Here is a 14961-nt window from a genome sequence, read left to right on the forward strand (position 1 = left end):
CCCTCTTTCTCCCTCCCTTTCCCTCTCTCTAAAAAAAAAATAAATAAATAATCTTTTAAAAAAGGTAAAAAGGAAAATAAGAACATTATGATAATAGGATACCAGTTTTCACCCACCAGATGGGCAATTCTTTTTTAAGATTTTATTTTCAGAGAGAGAGGAAGGGAGGGAGAAAAAAGAAGAGAAACATCAATGTGTGGTTGCCTCTTGCACACCCCCAAATGTGGACCTGGCCTGCATCCCAGGCATGTGCCCTGACCAGGAATCAAATCGGCAACCCTTCCGTTCTCAGGCCAGCACTCAATCCACTGAGCCACACCAGCCAGGACAGCAGATATTTTTAAACCTGCTAATTCTAAGTGTTAGCAAGAACATCAAATAGTGGGAACTCATATACAAATGATAGGAATATAAATTGCCAAAACTAACTTCCAAGAAAAATTGGTATCTTTTACTAAAACTAAATGTGTATTCTTTACTACCCAGCTGTTCCCCATCTAGGCTAAATCCTAGAAAAATCTTGCTCGTGGAAACATACAAAAATGTTCATAAGCTCATTATTTTTAATAGCAAAAGAAAAGAAACTAGGAACAAGCAAATGCTCATTTGTAACAGAATGTGTGACTCTTTAGTGGTATGTTTACATAGTGGATTGAAAGTGAATTTACTGCAGTTACGTGACTCAACATGGAGAAATCTTACAAACATGATAAAAGGAATTTGCAGAATACAACATCATAATGCTATTTATCTAAAGTATAAAACCATGTAAAAGTAAGTAGGTTGTCAGAGATGCATACATATGTAATCAATTTGTAGACAAAGGCTGAGAATGATAAATTCAAAATTCAGAATAGCGGTTACTTCTGGTGGAGAAGGGAGGAAAATAATTAAGGGCACAAAGGGAGCACACTCGGGATTGTAACGTTTTGCTTCTTAAGCTGGGTGGAAGGTACACGAGTGTACATTATAGCATGCTTTAGTCCTTTTGTATGTAACAAAATAATTCATAGTCAAAAATTTTCACAATATATACAAATATCAAGTCATACAACTGAAACCAGTATCATGTCATATGCCAATTGTATCTCAACTACAAAAAGATATATGTATAAATATTTTTCAGTGTAAGGAGGGGGAAGTGAGAAAAGTATGCATTGGTGGAACAAAAAACTCAACAACCAACTTTTACTGAGAACAGGTGAACAAAACCGTGCCTGTCCTACGAACTACACAATCATCTGCCAGAAGAAAAATGCAGGCTTCTCTCGGTGCAGAGGTGAAGCAGCTAGAGAAAAGCATGAGTTCTAGCCAGACCCCTGATGAGGCCCCCATATGTCAAAGCTCTAGTGGGTGGGCTTCTGATTCAAGGTAAAAGGTCTGAGCTTTCCTTCTCTTCACCCCACCTCCTTACAGTCCTCTCCTGTCTATTCAGATGGTTTCTAGGTTTGAGTCTTTAATGACATGCATGCAGTAAAAATAAATACAGAACCACGTTGAGTGTATTTTTCATGTAGCTTTCTGAAGTGAAGGAGGGCAAGAGAATGGCAGCAGTGTGAGTGTGAAAGACTTGACACCTTTGCCTTCCTCCTGACATCTGTGCCAGGGCTTTCCCAGGCAACGGGAAAAGCCATCCATGCCGAGACATGCGCTCTAGGCTTCTGGCTGATTCGTCAGGTCAGTCACCTGCTCAAGAGGAATGCATCTCTATACCGGTGCCCGACCTCGGGGGAAGAAGACTTAGGAATGTCCCAGACTCATGTCCAACAAGGAGAAGGCAACACATTGGTGGTCATCTTGGTATCGCCACCTCTTCCTACCGCCTCCAGTTTCTAGCTTCCCCATGGCCTTCCTCGGGAGTCCCCAGCTTCCTCATGGCCTTCTGGGGGAGTCCTCAGATTCCCAAGGGCTTTCCTAGGGGAGTCCCCAGCAATAATGGAAGCCTGCTGGGCAATCTGATCCCCCAATCACATACAAAGTGTGATCAACTCTGGCTCCTTAGGCCTTGTCACACCTGCTGGATCCAAGGCCCTGGGCTCTCTAACTTGAGTTCCAGCTTTGTCCCAGATTTCCAGGTCCCATGGTGATATCAGAAGTGTCATCTGAGGGTCTTCAGATCTGAAAGAGACCAAACAGAATCACAGGGCTTGTCACCCTTCCCATATCCAGCATCTGTTTCCCCCAACAGGTCTCCACCTCCTCTAACTTTTTATGTATTTACTTCCAAAGCCACTGCCATATAATGTCCTCCCCTAGGTACACTTACTGGAGGCAACTCTTCCTTGTTATTTGTACCATTTTGCCTTTCTACACCAGGGTTCCTCCTGGTATTTTCCCAGCTCTTGGTGGCCATCCCCAACCTGACCTCCGTAAGGGACACCCATGCTATGAACACTAATAATGATGATAATGACTAAGCTTATTGAGGACTTGACGTGTGCCCGTTACGAGTACATTCTGTGCCAGGCCCTGCTCTGAACACTTACTTAGCAAATATACTTATTGAGGTATATGGTACCAGTCTCATTTTCCCAATGAAGAAACCCAGGCACAGAAGCATTAAGTCACTGCCCAAGAAGCACACAATGCTTCAGAGCCTGCATTTTGAACTACTGGGCTCCAGGGTCTGTCTCCTGAAAGCCCAGGCAGATCAGGCGCTGGCCCCCCTCCTAGACCCCTCCTCGAGAACTTACAGAGCAGGATGGCCTCCTTGACTTGGTGGAAGCCTCGGTCCGGGCCCCGGCCAGCCACAAAGTACGTGAAGCGCGCTCCGGCGGGTAGGCGTCCCTGGCCAGGGTGCGAGCAGGGGGATGGTGCGGTCCTCGGCGCCCGGGGCCTGGCTCAGGGCCTGCAGCAGCTGGTACCTGCACCACAGGTCACGCAGGAAGCCAGGAGCGATGAGCAGCACTCGGCAGTGGCTGCTGTCCAGCGCGCGGCACAGCTCAGACACGATGGCGCTGCCGGGGCCGTGCCCCGCAGCTGCAGGAAGCAGCGGAGGCTGGCGGAGCTGTCCTCCAGGAAGGCCACCAACTGCTGCGCGGCCGCCAGGTCCTCGTCGCTGTGGCACACGCGCACGTCGTAGTCCTTTGTCCAGCGGCCACCACTGCTACTGCTGCTGCTGCTGCTGCTGCTGCTGCTGCTGCTGGCGGCGCCCTCGTGTGCAGGGCGCAGGGTGGGAGATGCGGCCGAGGGGGCCGAGCTGAGGCCCGGGGGTGGGCGGTCGTCCTGCGGGCACCGAGGCGGAGCGTCGCTGGGGGCGCTTTCCTGGGACACAGGCATCTCCTTGGGCTTCTTCGACAGGGCCTGCCTGAGCCGGCCTGCGGGGACACTCCGCTCAGGCCTGATTCTCTCCGGGCCGCCGCCTCCCTGCGGCAGAGAGCAGCCGGCACCAGGAACCCAGCCCACCTCCCTGCACTGGTCGCCCGCCGACTCTCAGACCCACTGCCCGGCTATGCGCACACCCTCGGGCCTCGCCCAAAGTCCCCGCCCCCTTAAAGTTTTCCAGAAGACATAAGAACCCCGACTGCTTTATAAGTCCTGGGACGTCAAGTACAGCCAATGACTGTTAATAATACCATACTGAATATTTGAAAGTTGCTAATAGATTTTTAAAGTTCTGTACACAAGAAAAAAATTCTGTATGGTAACAGATGTTAACTAAATTTGTGCTGATCATTTTGCAATATATATATATGCATGTTGTACATCTGAAACTAATATAATGTTGCATGTCAATGACATTTCAATTTTAAAAAGCTAAAAAGACTCCTCGTTATAACAACACTATGAAGAAGGAGGGGGAGGCGGGAGAGGGGGAGGAGAGACAAGGAGAGGAGCACGGGGGTGGGGGGTGAGGAGAAGGAAAGGGGAAGGATAAAGAGGAGTAGGAAGTGGGGAACGAGAACAGCGACAGGAGTCTGCTTCCACGCACCAGCCATCTTGCCCAAAGGCTTCTTAGACTTGGAGCCAGAAGCTGGGAATGAGGTGGGTGATGCCCTAGTGTCAGGCTTAAAACCGACCCCCAGAGACCAGGCATTGGTGACATGGGAGAAGGGAGGGGACCCAGTCTTGACCTCATGGAACGGCCATCCTACAAGACACAGAGAGAGAGAGAGAGAGAGAGGTTACAAAAGCTGCACTCACCCTATTCTCAATCCCAGGGGCGGGCTCCCATGTTCTTTCTCCCCTAACGCCTGACAGCAGCTCAGCCTCCGAATGGGCCCCCAGCGCTCCTGGGAGAGGCCCCACTGTGACTGCGGCTGGTTTCTAGAAGCACCCAAGCCTGTGTGCTGTGGTCAGACTTACAGAGGATGAGTTCAGCATGACAAGGAGGGGCCGCTCTCTGCTCCACCTGGCCTGGAGTGCATTCGGGGTCTGGGGAAGGGCAGCTAGCAGGCAGGTCTTGACAGGGGCTTCCTGTGTAAATGCTGAAATGGGAGGACAGTTGTTGCTTGGACAAATTATTTTGTATCCAGGTAGAGATGCTGAGCAAAAGAGAGTAAACACATGCAAGAAACCTCGGGAAACTTTCCCTCTGAATTGGCCTTCCCCTGAATAACTCCCTCCCTCCTTCCCTCCCTTCTTACCTCCCTCCCTCCCTCCCTCCCTCCTTCCCTCCCTTCTTACCTCCCTCCCTCCCTCCCTCCCTCCTTCCCTCCCTCCTTCCTTCTATCGCTTCCTCCCTCAGGTATCAGCTCAAGGAAGCAGTGCCACATAGTGGCAAAGACTGCAGCCCGTGCAGGCCAAGGCCTGGGCTCTCACCTTCTATTAGCTATGGCCTTTAGCAAGCTACTTAATGCTGCTAAGTTTTAGCTACTCCACCTGTGAAATATAAATCATACCAGAACCTGCTTCTCAGCATTACTGTGAAGATTACATGAGATCATTTATGTAAAGTACTAATGGTACATGGCATATAATGCTCAGAAAATCAACAAGGAAACAGAGGCCTGAAATGACACACTACAGATTAATTTAATTGGTATTTCTGAACATTTCCCTGGGAGGTCCCCCATTCCGCACGCAGCTCCCTCAGTGCAGATGAAAGAACTGACTCAGAAACGAATTGTCTGAGGAGAGAGGAGGGTGAGTGTCTCTCACAGGAGATCACCAGTCACGCTTATCTCAGTCAGGGTTTTATTGAATTTGCTACATGCAAAAATGCACGCGGTAAGCATGCAGACTTCCCCCAAATGGTTGGGAGAAACAACAAAGGGAAGGTATGAATCAGCACAGGGAGACAGGCAGCAAGACAGTGAGGCGCCAAGGCATATCATAGAACTCCAGAAGCCTCTTTTCACTTAAACATTTTGTTTTCACATCCTACTGATAAGAATGTGGGGCTACACAGAGCAAGCAGGCTTTATCAGCTTTAAAGAGTACATTGCATTCCTATTGTACTTCTAAAGTCCCCCTGGAGTGTGGGACCTGCAGTATGGTACGTGGGGTGCATTTGCCAGCCATTTAAGTCTTATAGGTCCATATTCTGGTTCTGGCTCTACACAGCGACCACAGCCCCTTGTGCTATACATACCCATTTCCCACATTTCCCCCAAAGAAGCAGAATATACATTCTTTGCAAGTGCACATAGGACATTTTCCAGGACAGACCGCGTTAATATACAAAACAAGTCTCAATAAAGGTAAAAAGACTGAAATCATATGAAGTATCTTTTCCAACCACAATAGTATGAAACTGCAAATCAATTACAGGAAAAAAAAAAACGGAAAAACATAAATACACTGAGACTAAATAACATGTTACTAAACAATGAATGGGTTAAAATGAGAGAAAGGAAGAACTCAAAAGATACCTTGAGATGAATGAAAATCATAACAATCTAAAATCTATGAGACACAGCAAAAGCAGTCCTAAGAGGAAAATTCATAGCAATGCAAGCCTACTTCAAGAAACGAGAAAAATCTGAAATGAATAATCAAACCTTACACCCAAAGGAACTAAAAAACCAAGCAAACACAGTTCAAAGTGGGTAAAAGGAGGGAAATAATAAAACCAGAGTGGAAATAAATGAAATAGAGTCTAAATTTAAAAATACTATAGATTAACACACACACACACACACACACACACACACACACAAGATCAGTGAAACCAAGAGCTGGTCTTTTAAAGATAAACAAGATTGAGAAACCTTTAACCGTACTTGAGAGAGAGAGGGAGGGAAAAAGAGAGAGAAGCACCCAAATAAATAAAATCAGAAATGAAAGCGAAGTAACAACTGACACCACAGAAATACAAAGGATTATATTATATGCCAACAATTGGAAAATCTGGAAGAAATGGATAAATTCTTAGAAACACACAATCTTTGAAGACTGAATCAAGAAAAAACAGAAAATCTGAACTGACCAATTTCTACCAAAAAAGAAGCAGTATTCAAACAAATTAACAAACAAAATCCTGAACTGGATGGCTTTAGACATGAGTTTTACCAAACACTCAGGGAGGAATAACACTTATCTCTCTCAAACTATTCCAAAAAATGCAAGAGAAGAGAGGATTCCCAGTCTCATTTTACAGGGCCAGCATTATTCTGATTCTAAAACCAGATTAAGACACTACAAAGAAGGAAAACTATAGGCCAATACCCGTGATAAACATAGATGCAAAAATTCTCAACAAAATATTAGCAAATCGAATCCAGGAATACATTAAAAAGATCCCACACCATGATCAAATGGATTTATTCCTGGGATTCAGAGATTGTTCAATATCTGCAAATAATTAACCACAGAAACAAAATGAAGGATAAAAAGATGCAAAAAAGGCATTTGACAAAATCCAGCAGTCATTTATGATAAAAACTCTGAGCAAAGTGGGAATAGAGGGAACATATCTGAATATAATAAAGTCCAGCCATATATGACCAACCCACAGCTAACATCATACTCAATGGGGAAAAATTAAAAGTGTTTCCCTTAAAATCAGGAACTAGACAGGGATGTCCACTTATTCAACACAGTACCAGAAGCCCTGGCCACAACAATCAGACAAAAAAAAAAAAAAAAAGAAAGAAAGAAAACACATCTAAAGGGCCCTAGCAAAGTAGCTCAGTTGATTAGAACATCATACTGATATGCCAAGGTTGCAGGTTTGACCCCCAGTCAGGACACATAAAAGGTCAACCAATGAATGCATGTATACGTGAGATAGCAAATCAGTTGAGCGCTCTCTCTCTCTCTCTCTCTCTCTCTCTCTCTCTCTCTCTCTCAGTTAATAAATATAAAAATAAGATAATTTAATTAAAAAGAAATAAAACACATCCAAATTGGAAAAGAAGTAAAACTGTCCTATTTGCAGATGACATGATAATATACAAAGAGAACCCTAAAGAGTCCATGAAAAAAACTACTAGAACTGATAAATGAATTCAGTAGAGTAATAGGATACAAAATATCCAGAAATCAGTTGTATTTTATACACCAATAATGAAATATCAGCAGGAGAAACAAAGAAAAAATCCTATTTACAATTGCATCAAAAAAATGAAATAAAATATTTAGGGATAGGTCTAACCAAGGCAGTAAAAGATCTGTACCCAAAACATGATAAGACAGTGAAGAAAAAATTAAAGAAGATACAAATAAAAGGAGGTATATACTACGCTCATGGGTAGGAAGAAATAAAATATCCATACTATCCAAAGCAATCAATAGATTCAACGCAATTTCAACAGGAATACCCATGGCATTTTTCACAGAACTAGAAAAAAAATCCAAAAATTTCTATGGAACCACAAAAGACCCCAAATTGCCAGAGCAATTTTGAGAAAAAAGAACAAAGTTGGAGGTGTTACACTACCTGATATCAAACTATACTTCAAGGCTACAGTAATCAAAACAGCATGGTACTGGCATAAAAACAGACACATAAATAAATAGAACAAAATAGAGCCCAGAAATAATCCCACACCTATATTATCAATTAATATATGACAAGAGAAGCAAGAATATACAAAGGGATAAAGACAGTCTATTCAATAAATGGTGCCAGGAAAACTGGACAGATACATGCAAAAAACAAAAAAGAAAGAAAAAGGAAACTAGACCACATTCTTACATTATACATAAGAATAAAGTCAAAATGGATTAAAGACTTAAATGTAAGACTTGAAAATATAAAACTCCCAGAAGAGCCCTGGCTGGTGTGGCTCAGTGGATTGAGCACCAGCCTGCGAACTGAAAGGTCACCAGTTCGATTCCCAGTCAGGGCACATGCCTGGGTTGTGGTCCAGGTCCCCAGTTAGGGGCATGAGAGATACAATGAATTGATGTATCTCTCGCACATTAATGTTTCTCTCCCTCTTTTTCTCTCTCCCTTTCCCTCTCTAAAATAAAGTAATTTAAAATAAAATTTAAAAAAAAAGAAAATATAAAACTCCCAGAAGAAAACATGGGCAGTAAAGTCTCACATATTTTTATTTGCAATATTTTTTCTGACATATATCCTCAGGCAAGGGAAACAATAGAAAAAATAAACAAATAGGACTACATCAAACTACAGCAAAGGAAACTGTCAACAAAACAAAAGACAGCCCACTGAATGGGAGAAGATATTCATTAATGATATATCTGATAAGGAGTTAATATTCAAAATTTATGAAGAACTCAGACAACTCAAGCCAAAAAACAAACAAACAAACAAACAAAAAAAAACATAAAAACAACAACAAAAAATCCAATTAAAAAGTAGGCAGGAAAGCCCTGGCTGCTGTGGCTCAGTGGATTGAGTGTCAGCCTGTGAGCCACGTGTCGCTGGTTCGATTCCCAGTCAGGGCACATGACTAGGTTGCACATCGGTCCCTAGTTGGGGGCACAAGTGAGAGGCAACCACACAGTGATGTTTCTCTCCCTCTCTTTCTCCTTTCCCTTCTCTCTACAAATCAATAAATAAATAGACAAACAAATACATAAATAAATAAATCTAATGAATGTTTAAAAAAAAAAAAAGTAGGCAGAAGACCTGAATAGACACTTCTCCAAAGAGGACACACAAATGGCCAATACACACATGGAAAGATGCTCAATGTCACTCCTCATCAGAGAAATGCAATTAGAGCCACGATGAATTATCACCTCATAACCATCAGAATGGCCATCATCAATAAATGAAAAAACAACAAGTGCTTGCGAGGATGTAGAGAAAGGGGAGCCCTCGTGTACTGTTGGGAATGCAGATTGGGGCAGCCACTGTGGAAAACAGTAGGAAGATCCATAACTGCCTTATGACCCAGCAAATGCACTTCTGGGTTATATTCAAAGAAACCCAAAACACTAATTTGAAAAACATATGCGCCCTTACGTTCATCCTCCTGTAAACTTATTCAAATCTAAAACCTTGGGTATATTTCAGTCACATAAGAACATCTCTTATTGACCAAACATGAATGGAAAATATAATTAATGTGCTATATTTTGCAAAAAAGTAGCAAATTGGTCTTCTTATTTTTACAAATTCCCTTCATTTGGAAACCATATCATATATATATTAAAGGTCATTTTAAGCTAAAACGATATGAATTTATTGTGTAGTTACTTTGCTGCAGGTCTCATGTAAATGCACAAGCACTGAGTGTAGTACAGATTGTGTCAGCAGTGAACTTATGGATGGATACACTTAACAAATTAAGCCAATTACATATCCTTATACATCAGTCCCCTTGATTTACAAAATGACTACCTTTTTTAGATTTTTTAAAATGGCTTAAAAATACTTAAGATCTTAAGGATGAACAATGCTGAGGACTTCCACTACCAGAATAATAAAGACATTATAAAGAACCAGTAATTAAGGCAGTGTGATATTGCAGAAGGACAGACAGATGACTGGAAGAACAGGGTGTCCAGAAGCAGACCCACATCTGTGCAGTCTAGCTCATGACAAAGCTGGCAGTGGGGAAAGACGGCCTTTTCAATAGATGGTGCTGGATCAGTTCAGATAGACAGCCTTGTGCGGAAAAAAAATCTGGGTCCAGGACTTCCGGCCAAGATGGAGGCTTAGACGGACACGCTAGGTCTCCCTCTACATCTATAGAGGAATACAACTACTTCAAAACAAAGGATAACTAGAAATTCCAGAAAATAAAACTACACGGAAGTCCAACATATGAAGTTATAAACCAGCGGTGCCATTTGGGCAGGTAAGAGTTAAAGTGGGCAGTGCTGTTTGCGGTGGCACCCGGAGCCGCGGCGGCGAGGAGTCCCGGCGGGCCCCTGGCGGTGCGCGACCCCGGCGAGGAGTCCCAGCTGCGGCCAAGCCCTTGCCGGTGCGCGACTCCGGCGCTGGGGAGAGCGGCCACTGCATCGCCTTGAACAGTGAGGCCCAGGGGGGCGGGAGGACGGATCCTGGTCTCCTAGCTGAATAACTGTGTGAATCCATCTTGGACCCCCCGCCCCCAAAGAAAGCACCACAGGGCTGCGAAATAGGTCGCGGACAAGCAGGCGCGGTCGCTAATTTGTGACGCGTACACAGGCACTGCCCCCGACAGCCAGCCCAAGAAAACAAAAAGCATCTGTCAAAATGAGGCAGGCAACTTTAGAAATACCGGTAACACAACTCACCAGGCAGCAGATAGAGAACCTGACAGATGAACAGATAAGAAACCTGTCAGAGGCTCAGTTCTGGGCCATTGTTATCAGGTGGCTTACAGAATTCACAAAAGAGCAGGAAAAAGATATGAAAGAAGCGAAAAACTTTCATAGCGAAAGGAACAAAACAATATACGAGACAGAAGGAAAGGAAATAAAATCCAGAGTTCATTTCAACAAACTGGAATATGGAGAAGGAAAAAGCAGTCAACCAATGCAGCGAGAGGTAATGGGAAGCAACAACGAAAGGATCAGAAACCTCTGGGACAGCTATAAAAGGCCCAACATAAGAATCATTGGTTTGCCAGAGAATGAGGAAGATGAACTAGAACTTGAAAAATTGAGTGAAAATATAATAAAGGAGAACTTCCCAGACTTGGGAAAGGGAATAGACCTGCAGGTCCAGGAAGCAAGGAGAGTTCCCAAGAAACTGGACCCAGGGAGAACCACTCCAAGACACATTATAATCAAAATGTCAAAAATTAAAGATAAAGAGAGAATCTTAAAAGCAGCAAGAGAGAAGAAAAGAATTATGTACAAAGGGGTCCCAATTAGACTATCAGCTGACTTCTCAAGGGAAACCCTACAGGCAAGAAGAAACTGGCAAGAAATATTCAAAGTAATGAAAATCCAAAACCTACAACCACGAATACTCTATCCAGCGAAATTGTCATTCAGAATAGAAGGACAGAGAAAGTGTTTCCAGGACAAAATAAAACTGAAAGAGTTCATTAGATCCAAACCACTGTTATATGAGATGTTAAAGGGACTGGTTTAAAAAAAAACAGAAGCTAGGGAGATGAAACAAAGGCAAACTAAATAGGCAACGAGAGGGGAAGAGGAACTGTGGGTACGGGAAGCATATTGGGGGGAGGTCAAGAGGGAGGGGGAATGGGGAAAGGGAGGGAGATGATATAGGAATTGGGGATCAAGGTAGGAGGGAATGGAATAGACGGAGAGAGGTTGGGAGGAACTGTATGCACAACTAATGGACATAATCTAAAAGGGGGGGACAACTGGAGGGAGGGGGGCCACCGGGTGGAGGGGAGCAGAGGGAAGGGAAATTGGCACAAATGTAATAATTTAATCAATAAAACACATTAAATCTGAAAAAAAAAAAAAAAAAATCTGGGTCCATATCTCATACCATCCAAATAATTAACTTCAAATGGATAGAAGAGATACATGAGAATAACAATAAAGCTTTTAGAGGAAAGTACAGGAGATTATCTTCCTGACTTTGATTATCTTCCTGATTCTTTGCTTTTTAAAATATCTTCCTGATTCTTAAAAAAATGAGATATAATTGACACATTACATTAATTTCAGCTGTACAACATGACTCAATATACAGGGTAGGTTTACAGTTGTTCATATGGAAAATAATGCAATAATTAATAAAAAATACAAGAATAAACTGTTTCACATGCTCACAACTGTAAAGCTACTTTCGCCCCACCCTGTACGTATATATACACTGTGAAATGATCATCACGACAAGTCTATTTACTGCGCTGTACATAGTTACAATGTCGTTTTCTTGCTCTGAGAACTTTTAAGATCTACTCTCTTAGCAACTTTCAAATATACAATATAGTATTATCAACTACAGTCACCACGTTGTACATTATATCCTCATGATTTAGTTATTTTAAAGCCAAAAGCTCGTACCTTTTGACCCCTTTCACCTATTTTTGTGCTCCCTCAAAGATTTTTTTTCTCACTGGACTTAAATAATACAACCATGTGGGGGGGGGGAACCCAATAAATTGGACAACATTAAAATGAAAAACTCCTGTTCATCAAAAGACTAGTAAAGATTTTTTCAAACTGGACTTAAATAATGCAAACAAGGTAAAAAACAATTGAAAAATACAGAAATGAAAAACGTCTGTTCATCAAAAGACATTATGAGAGTGAAAAGGCAATCTTCTGAGAGAAAAAAGATATATTTTGAAGTTACATATCCATAAATATTCCACATACAGAGAATTTAAGAACTCTTACAAACTAGCACGAAAAAGGGAGAAAATCTATTACAAAGTGGGTGGAAGGACTGAACCGACACTTTACAAAAAGGACATCCAAATGGCTAACAGACATAGGAAAATAAGCACAAGTCATCAGTCATCAGTAAGATGCAAATTAAAACCTCCATGCAACACCGAGCGAAATGGCTGCTGTGACAGAGACAATGCCAAGTGCCCGTAAGGATGAGGAGAACAGGAACCGACACTGCAGGGAGCCATGTGAATTGGCACAAACAGTTTTGAAAGCTGACCATGGACACACCCAGCAAGTTCACTCTGGAACAAACCCAGCAGAAGTGCTGACATGTGTCCACTGAAGGACAAACATAAGGAGGCCTTCGCGGCACTATTGAAAATCACCCCAAGCCGGAAACAACCCATGTCCACCAATCCAAGCGTCCAGTGGAAATAAACTGTGGTCTGTCTCTACAGTGCAACATCACATATCGGGGCGAACCAGTGAATTACTGCCCAATGCGACAGGGGCGACTCTCACACGTCGAGAATAAAACGCCACGTGCAAAAAGTACATAACATACGCATGGATCAACAGTTCAAAGCCAAGCACAACTATCTTATGAGGCTGGAAGCCAGGAGGGTAGTTCCGCTCAGCTTAGGTGGATGCAGTGATTGGAAACGGCGGAAAAGGGCCTCTGCAGCCTAGCAATGTTTTATAAATTCTGAGTGCAGGTAGCGCAGGTAAGAAAGGTTCACTGTGGAAACTGGGTACGATGTACACTTACGATTTGTGCAATTAAAAAGAAAGGTTTAAAAACCGACAGATGTGACTTCTTGTGACAGTCACTGACCGCCTGTGCCCCTGGGTGAGCTGCAGAGCTTCCCCTCTCCAGGCTGCACTGACCAGGCTGGGTGGCGACTTCTCATCCACGCGTCTGTCTCCAGGAGGAGCAGTGACTCTGTCCCGTTCCGTGGTGGCGCTCCTGCGCTGTTCGCGTCGCCCAGCCCACGTAGGTGTTGGTGAAATGACTGCGGAAGGAATGCCTGCAGGTCATTACCGAGTAAAGCCATGTTCTTGCTGAAACTCGGTCACCATCGGAAGCGCAGAGGGAGGGACCGTGAGCACAGCAGGGGCGGCTGTGGGGGAAACCCCACGGGGCCAGGTCCTCCTCTCCGGCTCGTGAACTGCTCCCTGAACCAGCTTCTTCGCCACAGGATGGTGACAGCTGCCTCGGAGGCCCTTTTCATCGCGCTTCCGTGCTCTGGGTGGCCGAGGCGGCAGGTACAGCGGCAGGAGGAAGGCAGCGGACCGGCAGGTGCGCCCGAGGCTGGGCCGAGGGTGGGGCACGGGTCCCGCCCACCCCAAGGCTGCCCACCCTCCCTGGACCCCGCCAGCGCCACGCGGGGCCACCGTCCCCCCCCCCCCCCCGCTCCAGGCCCTCACCTGCGCGGGGGGCCGGGGTGCGGTGCAGGCGCTGCGGTGAGACTCGGGCGCGGCGCTGTGCGCCCAGGCGGAAGGGAGGTGCGGGCCGGGGAGCCGCCCCCTCCCCGAAGCGCCCGGGCTGCGCTCCGCCTCCCCCAGCGCCGGCCGCGCAGCTCCGGGGTGCGGGTGGGGTCAGCCCCGCAGGCCAGCCGGGCCTCCGGGGCCGCGGAGACGGGCCCTTGCCTACCGGTAGGCTCGCGGGCACCGACGGAGTTGCCGCTTGGGCAGAAAGTTGCAGAGCGGCCCTTGCCCCGCAAGGACAGCCGCAGCCTCCGGGAGCAGGGTCCCTCTGCTCTCCCGGCTCTGAGCCTGGGCCGCATGGTCCCCCCGCCCACACGCCTTCCCTTTGCCCACATCGGCCCTCCACGCCCCGCTTCTGGAAAGCCGTCTTTGTAGCCTACTCAGGTAAGCCCTACTCACCCCTCCCTTCCCTCCTCTCTCCCCAGATTCCCGCAGCAGCGAGTGTGACTCTGAGCTTGGGCTCCCACGGCTTAGCCCTCGCATTAGACTGAAGAAGCCCTGATGCCAGGGAGCCATCTTCCGGCCCCACACGGAGCAGAGGCGCCCAGGCGAACCCTGAGCGCGGGGCTGCGCCGAGGGGAAGGCCTCGTCCCTGCCCGTCGCAGTTCACTAGGGACACGTGCGCTCCCGAGTACAGCGCTCTCCTAGCGCCTGAATAAGGCCTGTGGGAGGACAGAGGATTCGCTAATGCCTTAACAAGTTCATTGGTTGGCTCGAAGAAAGTAGCTTTTGGACTGGGAGCCAGAGGAAGGCCTTTTTCCTCCGACCCATAAACAGGGGTGTCGGTACTGAAGGGTGCATGGACTGGGCGCCTAAGGAGGCTCCCTAACAGGGTTAACAGGGGTGTCAGGTCTGACCTGA

At 45.5% G+C, this 14961-nt stretch overlaps 1 pseudogene; it reads right to left on the bottom strand.

Moving 5' to 3' along the window:
• Positions 1-2098: 2098 nt before the first annotated feature.
• Positions 2099-3970, bottom strand: LOC149997351 (toll/interleukin-1 receptor domain-containing adapter protein-like; annotated as a pseudogene).
• Positions 3971-14961: the final 10991 nt, after the last annotated feature.

The sequence above is a fragment of the Furipterus horrens genome, unplaced genomic scaffold (genome assembly GCF_987537825.1).
Source record: "Furipterus horrens unplaced genomic scaffold, mFurHor1.1.pri manual_scaffold_11, whole genome shotgun sequence".
NCBI classification, from domain to species: domain Eukaryota; kingdom Metazoa; phylum Chordata; class Mammalia; order Chiroptera; family Furipteridae; genus Furipterus; species Furipterus horrens.